This window comes from Cyanistes caeruleus, chromosome 4 (genome assembly GCF_971803275.1).
Source record: "Cyanistes caeruleus chromosome 4, bCyaCae1.hap1.1, whole genome shotgun sequence".
Lineage (NCBI taxonomy): Eukaryota > Metazoa > Chordata > Aves > Passeriformes > Paridae > Cyanistes > Cyanistes caeruleus.
In genome coordinates this window covers 20195935-20207203 of record NC_141704.1, presented here as the reverse complement: position 1 = coordinate 20207203, position 11269 = coordinate 20195935, and the positions used below count along the sequence as shown (strand labels likewise).

Below are 11269 nucleotides of genomic sequence, written 5' to 3'. Positions count from 1 at the left end.
GACACAGTGTTGCAGACGGGGCCTCGCAAATGGCAAGTAAATAATAATCGTCTGCCTTCACCCCCTGTGATGCTGATGTGGCACAGTATAGGTGTTAGTCTTAATTTCCCCAGAGTTGCAGTCTTGACCCTCGTTTCACTTTTTAACCGGGACCCGCAGGTTTTTTTTGCAAAGCCACTATCTCATTAGTCAGTCCTCAACCTCTACCATTGTTAGGGGGCTTTTGCCCTGGGTGCAAGGCTTTGTCCTGCCAGGACATTCTCCAGCTTGTTCAAAGTGTCCTCTGGTATGTCAGACACCCCCTGGTTTCAGCCACTCATCTCATCATAAAAGACCATGGCATGGGCTATACAAAATGTGCCTTTCTGCCTTCCCCCTCTCCAATTTTAGAAATTCCAACTAAGGTTAAGTTCTCTAGTGCTGTATTTTTTGGGAGGTGGAAATGCATATTTTTGGAAGATGGCCAAACAACTGAAATCTTATTCTATTTTAAATGCATTTTCATCACTTTTGTGTTCCAAACTTAAGGAAGCCCTTAAATGGGCATTGTTGCATGCATGTGTAAATCCTGGTAATTTAGCTAACCTTGTAATGTGTGAGTGGAAGACCCTAATCTATATATTGCTCTTTAACTCCTCATGTAGTTTGCAATGTAACTAATTAGTAACATGGGCAAACGACCACACCCAAATTTTGGCCAGTCAGCCAGTCACGTGCAAAGCGTTTCTGGGACTGATAAATGCTGCCAGCACAGATCAGGCAGTTCCACCTGACCTAGCAGGAGGTGCCTTCAGGAGGGTACTTGCAGAGTGGAGTCCTTTCAGCCAGAAGCTGGCCATTGAATAAGAGAAATTTGGATCAGGGTAGCAAAGACTCCAATAAAACTCACTTCATAATACACTGCTGCAATTGTTCATCCAAGAGGTTAAACTGGAATTTAGATCCAATTTGAGTTTCATTGTGTAAAAAAAGAACAAGTATATGATGTTGGCTGACTTCAAAAGATAGAATATTCCTCTGTAAAATATGAGCAATAATTGAAATTTATAATAACTTTCTTTTTGTCTTATGTAGATATGATTCAATGAAAATGAAAAAAGATTTTTAGAACAATATATAATTCTTACAATCCATAATTAGCTTGTATCCAGGGAACATGGAAATTCACAGTGAAACCAGATACAGTGTAAAATGTACAGGATGCATTTGCATATAACAAAGGTAAGGATGAAAATACTTTTGATCCATTTCATGTAAATTCTAGGCAAAAAATATATTATTAGGGGTGGGGATTTGAGTTCAGCTTTCATTCTCTGGCTAATGTTTTCAATATAACTTGCAGAGTTTGAAGCAGAATCCTTATTTATTCATTGTCTTCTAGATTATGAGGAGCTGGTGAGAAGTTTTGAACTAAGGCTTCTGTTGCAACTTGATGATCAAATTATTTTTTGTTTCTTGATTGTGAGTATGGCTTTGAAATATGCAAAATTCAGGACAATTTCTCTTAGTTACTGGATTGTGCTTCCAAAATACATGAAGTATTCTAGCAAGGGAGTTACATTTTTGGTTGAGGATATTGAAGTGTTATCTCAGACAGTTCTGATAGTAGGTTTAGTATCCACTGAGGTTTTGTCTTGCCAAAGGGCTGGTAGTAACACCTGCTGAGATGCCTTGCCATCTGTTTGTACATCTAAAAGCTGTAAGATTTGATTACTAAATGTTTCCTCACATGCTATGACCACTAACATTTTTTTTTCTGTATTTGGGATGCGTTCTGGATGAAGCACCTGGCTTCACTGTCATTTTTCCCAGGAGAAAATAATTGTGAGCTGGAGTGAATTCATGTTGCGATGCTGCATTGAACAGAGTTCATTTTTGCAGAGGTGAAGGTAAAGTTGCATTAACCCTGAGGGATGTCACGTATAATATATGTTAATCAAGAAGTATCTCAAATCATAGTCATAAAGCATTTCACTGCAAATACAGATAGTCCAGCATTCCTTAATGTATCGCTCTTAGTCTATTTACTGATTTGATGTGGATTCATATAATGTCCTTGCTGAAAGCATCTCATGAAAACTGTATATTCAGAAACTCAATATTAAACAAATTTTAGACATAGAATCCTGAGAGAAATTCAGACTCCTTCAAGGGCAGAGAAACTCTGCAGAGAGACCTCAGCAAACTAGAGAGATAGACACTCACCAGCTGTATAAAGTTTAACAAGCACAAGTGCTAGAATCTGCACCTGAGACAGGGCAATTCTAGTTGTGTGCATGGGCTGGGGAACAGGAGGCTGGAGAGCACCACCAAAGAAAGGGACCTGGGGGTCCTGGTTGATGCAAATTGGATGAGTCAACAGTGCCCTGACAGCCAGTAGGGCCAGCTGTGTCCTGGGGAGCATCAGGCACAGCATCGCCAGCTGGGCAAGGGAAGGGATTGTCCCGCTCTGCTCTGCACTGGAGCAGCCTCACCTCGAGTGCTGTGTGCAGCTTTGGGCACCACATTTTAAAAAAGGTGCTGAGTTACCAGAGAGCATCCAAAGAGGGGCCACGAGGATGTTGAAGGTTCTGAGACAGAAGCCAGATGAGGAGCTGCTGAGATCTCTTGATCTGTTCAGCCTGGAGGAGACTGAGGGGAGTCCTCACTGTGGTGTTCAACAACCTCACAAGGGGAAGTGGAGCAACAGACATTGATCTCTTCACTCTTGTAAGCACTGAACAGGACTTGAGAGAATGGCATGAAGCTGAGTTGGCGAAGATTTAGGTTGGATATCAGGAAAGATTTTCACCAAGAAGGTGGACAGGCACTGGAGCAGGCTTCCTAGGGAAATGGTCATAGCACCAAGACTGACAGAGCTGAAGAAGTGTTTTGCCAACACTCTCAGGGAGATGGTGTGATTCTTGGGATGTTCTATGAAGAGACAGGATTTAGGCTCAATTGACCTGATAGGTCCCTTCCAACTCAGCATATTCTATGATTTGGGCACATTAAGACTCCTTTGTTAGCATCCCTGATCATGATGGCCAAATGGATAGAACACTTGCCAAGGAAGTAGAATACCTTGATTTCAAAATCCTTAATCACAACTTAGAGACCCCTTTTAAGCACAAAGCACAGTTAAATTCAATTCACACAAGGAATTCAAGAGCCTGGGGACTGTAGATAAATTTAAAAAGACAGCCTGATTCTATTGAGAGTGAGCTTAACTTGAGGAAGGGGAAAAACCATATTGAATTCTGGTTGCAATTCCCAGTATTGTTTATTTCTATCCTAAGATGCATTAATGGGAAATGAATAAACTAGTCTTTAGAGCACAGATACATTAACTTTCAGATAAAGGTGAGATCACTCAGACAATTCTATGTTGTTTTTTTCCTGTATCAGTCACATCAAAAAAGTACATTAAAAGTTTTCTATGTACTACAAATGAAATTATGTGAGCTGGTTATCATGATATGATTTTATAATCCAATGCAACTTGTTTACAGAATTTAAACTGTACATACTTACATGCCGCATGTTTGTGGTGAAATCTTAAAATTAAATTCAGTTATATTTGCATCAAATCCACATTTGCATAATTGCAATGTTTACACTATTCTTATACCTTAGCCTTGACAGTATCTTACAGAAAATCCCTGGGCTAGAATAATTCTGAATCTTAGTCAATGTGTATTCCAATCTAACAAGGAGCTGCATCTTCATGCTCTGTTCCCCAATTAACATAAAGCTTCATTACCCTTTTGGGATAAAAAAAAACCTGCTATGTGCATTGTCTTACCCATAATTCATTTGTTTATAAAGTTATTAAAACTCATAATTAATTAGACTTCTCATGAGGTATAATTCCCTTCTGGGCTTTCTGGTGCATGACTATAAAGTTTAGCAAGGGGAACAATTTGCATTGCATCTCTTCCCTGGAGGTCCTTGTCATCATTTGATCATGGATTCAACCTATTCTGTTGTTTTCCCTTTACACCCTTCAGCTTTGATTCCTGGTTGCACAGTGACACAGCTTCACACAGAGGCAGGAAAAATTTTATGGCCTAAAAGTATTTAGCTTTTGATTACAGCAGTTCTGTGGAAAGTATGAGCTGGTGGTTCAGTCATCGGCAAGGCTGCTTGCGGGCTGGAATCCAGCCTACCCATTTCAGTGCTGCACCTTCTGACAGCAGGTTCTGGCAGGAGAGTTAGAGAGCATACGGAGCAAATCCTCTTTCTGAGAAAAGTCTGTGCATCTGGAAACAACTGAGGTGACAAGAAGTGACCATTGTAATGTCCCAGGAAGACATTCTGCATCATCAGATCTGTGCAGTCAGTAACCCTGTCCTACAAGGGAAGAAAAGGTCTAATTGAATTAATATAGTTTGGGTGTGTTAAGTGGGATTTGGACATATGCTGTTGGCTACTCAGCTTCAACTAGCCAAGAAGTTCAAGTATTCTTCTTTCCTCCTCACAGATCACTAACGAGTACTGCATGACTTGCCACTTTAAAATAATTTGTCTTGCATACCTTTTCTTAAGAAAGGCATCATTCTGTGTAAATATTCTCACCTTTTTGCTTATGTGCCTGGCTGGGTAAAAAAACAAAACCAAATATGCTTCTCACAGGACAGATATTTTACTTAACAAAAGAAAGAATCTAGTAAAATATATTAGGAAAAATGAAAGATTTGCTTACAGTATTATATAATGAATTTGCATCTTCTTACCGCATTCGGTTTTCTTCCAGTCCAGTGATTTTTTCCTGTACACTCTTCCTGTAGAGTGAACATAAAGTTAATTTAATTCATGATCTCATCCCTGATTAATCTGATTAATACAAAACATATACAGATATGCCACAAAATGAGCTTCATGCTTTCAGAAATCGTTTAATTGAGGCATATATATTCTAAGGCTTTGTGATGTGCACTGGGAAATGGAAGATAATGCATCTGGATAAGCAAATTGGGGCCAAATGCAGACCTGGTCTAGCGTGCTGATTCACAAGATGATCATGTTCTCTACCAATTAATGTATTTAAAACCTATTCCTAATTATGAATCTAGTGAAGTTTCAAATAAAGTGTTGCCTGCTGTCTGTTTCTTATGTAGGTGGAGGCAAAGAATCTAGACTGTTGAAGAGAGAGGCGTAAAGAGAAGATGTAAGAATTTTTAAGTCTTTCAGAGGAAAATAAAAAGGACCATGTTCCTAAACTTATCTCAAAATATGCTGGTGAGGGGAAAGTCTTGCAGAAATGTGGACATGCACTTCTGTTTCTCTATGTGTACATATGTGGTGTATGTCTGCACACAGTTGTGTGGATATAGCATGAGGAGGGATGGGAAGCTGTAGAGTGAGAGAGGTGAGTGAGAGAAATATTTTTGGAGGGAGGCCTAGACAAGGAAAGGGAGAATGACAGATTCATGAGAAGAGGGGAGAAAGAAGGCACAGGAAAGATTCAGAATGAAAGGATGCAGTAAGGTGCAGTAGCTTAAAATTAATGCAGACAAGACTGACAGGAAGAAGTGTATCAGAAAAGGGGAGGAAGAAGGAAAGAACAAGCAGTAGAATTCATTAAGCCAGGTTTCCTGGGGTTCTGTGACTTGCAATGAGGCTATCTCCTGTTTGCTGACCGTTTTCTTTGGTTTTGTAGTAAAAAGCAAGGAAGCGTAAACATAAACATCCGAGTCCTGAGTGTAATCAGAGCAAAAGTGCATAGAAAATCCAGAAATAACAACATTTCTATTCGAAAGGATGTCACTATTTTTGTAAGCTCTTTTATATATGTGTCTGTATGTAAATCAAGTCGTATTTTGCAGGGCAATAGGAACATTTCAAATTTTGAAATATTATGATTCCAGAAGCAAATTTGCAAGATACTACTCAACATTGAGGAACATATGCAGATATTTCAAGTTGTCTGAGGACATGCCATGAAAACAAAAAACAAAAACAAACAAACAAAAAAAGCTGAATTCCAGAAATAATACCATCAAAAGTACCAAGAACAAGTATTTGTAGAAATGCAATGTACAATTAACCCAATCAATAGAAATTACTCTTTTATATAAAGAAGGACTACAGATGATGAATCACAGAATGAAATACGAGAAAAATGAAAGGTTCATGACCTAAGGAAAACTGGTGATAGGCATCTAATGAACTAGTCTACGTTGTCTAAGACAGAGAATATCCATATAAATGAATTGTGGTACAGCTCTGCCCTCAGTGGGAGACTGATTGGGTTTCTACACTCTGCCTGGCTCCACTCAGCTTGTGGGAATATTGTAACACTGAGACCTTGAGCACTGTCAAAATCAGTTGAAATTTTCAAGAAGGTTCCAAAGCTTATTGCAAGTTACACTGACAGAATGTGCAACAGAGTAAATTTTGCTTCCTTAGGAAGGGAGGCAAAACCTGTAGAAAAGCAAAAAGAGATAGACAACCTGTTGATTTCCACTACATTAAAGCTAAATGCAGTTTACTTTTGCTCTGCAAATTAGATTTGTTTCTTTGATGGCAGAACATGACATGCCTAATTTGGAGTGTAAGTCCAAAATAAAGGACACATTCATCAAAATAAAGTCAGTGACAATAACCTAAAGGTACAAATGGGAAGTCCAATGCACAATACAATTAACTAAAGGTACAAATTGGGAGATATAAAGCACAACACGATTCTGGGTAAAAGAAAATGTGCAGCAAATGTGACAGACAAGATTGTGACACAAGGCTGCTCCTATTTCAGTGTTAAAAATCCACAAATGTGTAAGAAAGATATGCACTAAAGGATCAGGAATCAGAAAATTAATAAGTGATTACATGAATAGTATTCAGTATATTATTCAGTATATTCTAATAAATACTATTCAGCAATAAAAGAGAGCAGTTATATCTGTGTCAATATATTTCAGCAACCTCCATTCAAGTTGAATATGGATGGCAATGACAAATAGTCCCAAGGAATCAAACCTCAAACAGAGAATCAATCCCTGTAATGAGCAGGACTGATCTGCTCTGATGCTGACCTACTGGGTTTCTCTTCCACATTTTGACAGTACTTGAGTGAATGAATTTTTTGCTAATGAAACTGAACTGGACTGAGGTTGGCAGAAGATATTTTGGCACAAGATATTTTGTCAATCATGGCTCTTGTTAAAACTTCTTATCCCACAACTTCTACTAATTGTATTTTTTAATGTGTTAGAGAAAAAGTTGGTGAGCAGATTATCATTTTTCATTCATCAGCTTGGCAAGATTTCTGTTATTTCCTTCAAGCTAACTTAGTATGTGATATTTAATTGGCTACTCAAATATTGTCCAAGCACCATTCCAGCTGCCTCTCAGGTGAATTATGTCATTTACTATGCTTATAACGTGTCTCCTTAAACTACTGCAGAGTTAGTAATCACATAGTATTAAGCAGTATAGAATGGTTCTGAAAACCATGTGAATTTGGTCTTATCACTAGTCCAGTAAACTTTTTTGTCTTACAGTTTTTACTGTCTCATAGACTATGTAGCACAGACTTCATCCTAGAGAGCTAGTGAGTTCAGTGCATTATGTGCAAAGAAATTAGCTACAGCCCATAGAGGATTGTGGTAGCCCTGGGCCATTGAACAGCAAACTAATAGTTGGATTCTGTTAATTCATTATTGGTGTTAACGCATTCTGTTTTATAAGATCTAAGCATTTGGATAGGATGAACTCACTATTTATATTTTTAAGGAGAGGAAAAAGGTAAGAGGAGAATTTAACAAACCTGACAGTTTACCTTTGGTTCCCCCCAGATAATGAAGCCAGTAGTGAAAGACACTATTATTAAGCATTTAGAGGATAATGGGGATATGTAAAAGGTACTTATACCTGCCAAGCAGTAGCCATAACAGGTCACCTAATTTCCTTCTTAATGAGTAATAGGCCTCAAGAAACAGAGAAGTGGAATCCAGCAGGATTTCAGGAAGGTTTTTTATGTTTCCTTATGTGACATTTCCATTCACAGGCAAGCTAATGTGATTAGAAAACCATGTGCAAGGAGAATTTATCAATAGTTTGCTATCAAACTAGAAAAGCGTTTTAAGACCCTGTCTTGGTTGAATACCATTAAGTATGTTTATTCATAACTGGTTATGTTTGTTTAATTTATAGATGATTTCAAGTTGAAGGATCTGCACGCTTGCAGAAAGCCAGCATGAGAACTGAAAATTATTCTGATTAATTCAAAGAGCAGTCCACAAAAGGAACCACAGAATAACAGAATGCGTCATGTTGGCATGGAATGCAGTGGTTCCTCTGGTCCAACCTCCCTGGTCAAGCAGCTCATTCCAGAATGGCACAGGATTGTGTCCAGACAGTTCTTGAATATATACAGTGAGGGAGACTCCACAGCCTCTGTGGGCAACCTGTTCCAGTTGTCAATCACCCACGCAGTAGATAAGTTGTTCCTCATGTTCTGGTGGACTTTACTATGCATCAGGTTTTGCCTTTTGCCTGTTTTATTGCTTGGCGCCATTGAGAAGAACCTGGCTCTATCCTCTTGACACAAGGCATATTTCAATTTTGGAAATATGAAATTCTGCTCTAGTCAAGAATGGATACTGTGTGGGTGGAGGGAAGCATTAGTAATTAAAAAATAATGCTGAGGAATTAGATAAGGATGCTACAGAGTATGTGTGTACATGAACCTCTGTGAATTACATTCCCAAAGAGAAGTACAGTATTAGTGCCACAGTCTATCATATTACCAGAATGGTAACAATTACCACAAACTGATGAAGAAATTAGTGAGGTCAAAAATTATAATAATGACAGTCTTCAATTTTCTGCTATCATGCTGTTAAGATTTCCAGCATTCAGGAGTGAATAGCCTATCTTGAGATTGTAAAGGCTATAGGGAAAATGAGACAAGACTTCTTCAACAGTAACATTCTAATTTTTAGAGGAAAAAAAAATTGAAAGAATAAGTTTAAAAAAGTTTACATTGGATTGGAGACTACAAAAATATCATGCAATACGCCAAATGTCAATAAATACCCTCTACTTGGGTGACATTGAGAGCATTAAAAGCATTTAAAACCAAAATAACATTGCTGTGATTCCACCACAAAGAAAGATGCTAGAATACAGAATAACTTCTAAAAAAATGTATTCATGTCCAAAAGAGGGGGAAAAAAACAAGATGAAGAATCTCTATAATGCTAAAGGTATAATCACAGAAAAGTCCAAAAATACTATTATGAAGCCCTAGATAAATGTTCACAGACATCTTAATCACAATGGAAAGAAGCAGCTGACCAGACCATTAGTGCAACAGACCTGTAATCACAAGCAGCACTCAACACAAACATAAATAATATCAGAAAAAGCTAAACTAATTCTTTGCATCAGTTTTCACTGAAGAGAAGGTCACATCAATTCTCAGCACCACTCTTTATGAGTGATTAATTTGAGGAACTATCTCAATTCAAATATTAACAAAAAATTGTTTAAAACAAACCACTTAAATTAACCATCCTAAGTAACAAAGATAGGATGGTTATCAACCCAGAGTTGTAAAGAAATTCAAACATGAGGTTACTGAGCAGTAGTATTGAAATATATAACCTGTGATTTAAATCAGCCTCTTAGGACCAATGGTCTAGACAATTAAAAAATGTTACACCGAGCTTATAACAGGCTGCAAGAGAAATTCTAGATACTGCTGATTCATAAATCAGTTTTCTTTCTATTTAATTAAGTATTATACAAGTAAATACGTAGATAAATGCAATGTACTGACAGACAACCAGCAGAACTTCTGTTTAGGAGTCATGCTTTACCATCTGTTAGAGATCTCTGAAGGAAATAAAATACCTGTCTAAAATATCTATTAAATATTTTTTTCATAGATATTCTTATCCAAGGTGCCAAAATAACTTACAGTGTTATAAATAAGATATAAAAATAATAATAATAAGGTTAAATAATCAGATTTTAAAGTAAGAAGAAACTATGAGAGGACATCCCCCAAAGAATCTGAGGTAGAATATTTTATGTGTAAAATAGTCATAACCATATGGAAAAGGAGGGAATTGTGAAAGAACAAAATTTTCAGGTGATATATTATGCATGCTAGACAAACATAAAACTGACTGCAAAGAAATCCACAGAGATCTCAAAATACTGGACGTCTGTTCAGTAAAAACAACCAAATAAAATTGTGACAAGTATAATAACATTCACATGAGGTAAAAATACCATAATTATAAATATATAACAGCTGTCTCAAAGTGTGGCATCTATTGTCTTTCAGACAGAGATCTGAAACCACTGGAGGTGGGGGAAAAAACAATGAAGAGAATGTTAGAAATTACTAGGTACAGGGAGAACAAAACAGAAAATCCCATTTATCACTGTCAACTCATCCTGGTCCTCCTTTTGAATACTTCATACATAATAAGGTGTTCTGAAAAGAGGTGTTAGAGAATTTTTTTAAAATCCTACAAAAGAGGGACAGTCACTGAGAAGAGCAGCAGCTTCTGTAAAGGGGCAAGAAAAAGACTTTCCATGCTTGGAGAAGATAGGGAGGTGATATAGAGCTATAAAATTGCAAATGGTTTGAATAAGATGAATAAGGAGTGTTTATTAATTTTTTTAAGCTCACAAAAACTATCAAGCCCTTAAGGAAATTATCAGGGAGCAATGTAAACATTACAAAATCTTAATAATTACAGGTAAACTGTGGGTCTCATTGTCACAAAATACTTTGGAAATTAAAAGATCAAATGAGTTCCAGAAGTGATGGATTGATGGATAAATGGATGCTGAAATGTCCATTTGTAGCTCTAAAATATTATGGCCTTCAGTGCAGGAAGCTCTTTGACTGAGAAGACATAACAGGTAGGATCAATGTTATGCTTTTCTTGGCAGTTTTGCATTCTGGCTTCAGCTTTGAATGTGGTTCTGGGTTGCACTGCCTTTCAGACAAGCACAAAAGGCCACAGGTTCTTATGAAATGCTTGTGACATTCTACACAGAAGAAAAGGTTCTTGCACATACAGTATATGCCAAGCAGAGAAAGTGTCAGAAATGTCAGAGAGAAAATGCAAAGTATCAAATGGTGAAGTAAGGACATGGATTTGACAGAATATTTCTCTTCAGTTCAACTCTGGTAAATCACTAGCTGGAAAACTGGCCAGGTTTTGGCATTGTGTTTCAAGCAAAATTATCCAGAAAAAAAATAATCTATAAGCATAAAAATAGTTCAAGGAATATGACTTATAAGAAACATGAAAAGCACTGT

General features: G+C 37.3%; 1 long non-coding RNA gene across 3 annotated transcripts; it reads left to right on the top strand.

Annotated features, from left to right (window-relative positions):
* Positions 1-744: 744 nt before the first annotated feature.
* On the top strand, positions 745-10625 carry LOC111922980 (uncharacterized). 3 transcript variants are annotated; one of them, XR_015286203.1, is made up of 7 exons: positions 745-924; positions 1075-1221; positions 1382-1461; positions 1785-1889; positions 5100-5149; positions 5642-5756; positions 8137-9717. It is a non-coding gene; the product is annotated as an uncharacterized LOC111922980 (long non-coding RNA). The 3 variants fall into 3 exon arrangements; XR_015286202.1 differs by lacking the exon at positions 5642-5756 and having other exon boundaries at positions 8137-10625; XR_015286204.1 differs by lacking the exon at positions 5642-5756 and having other exon boundaries at positions 762-924; positions 1141-1221; positions 8137-10625.
* The last annotated feature ends 644 nt before the right edge of the window (positions 10626-11269 follow it).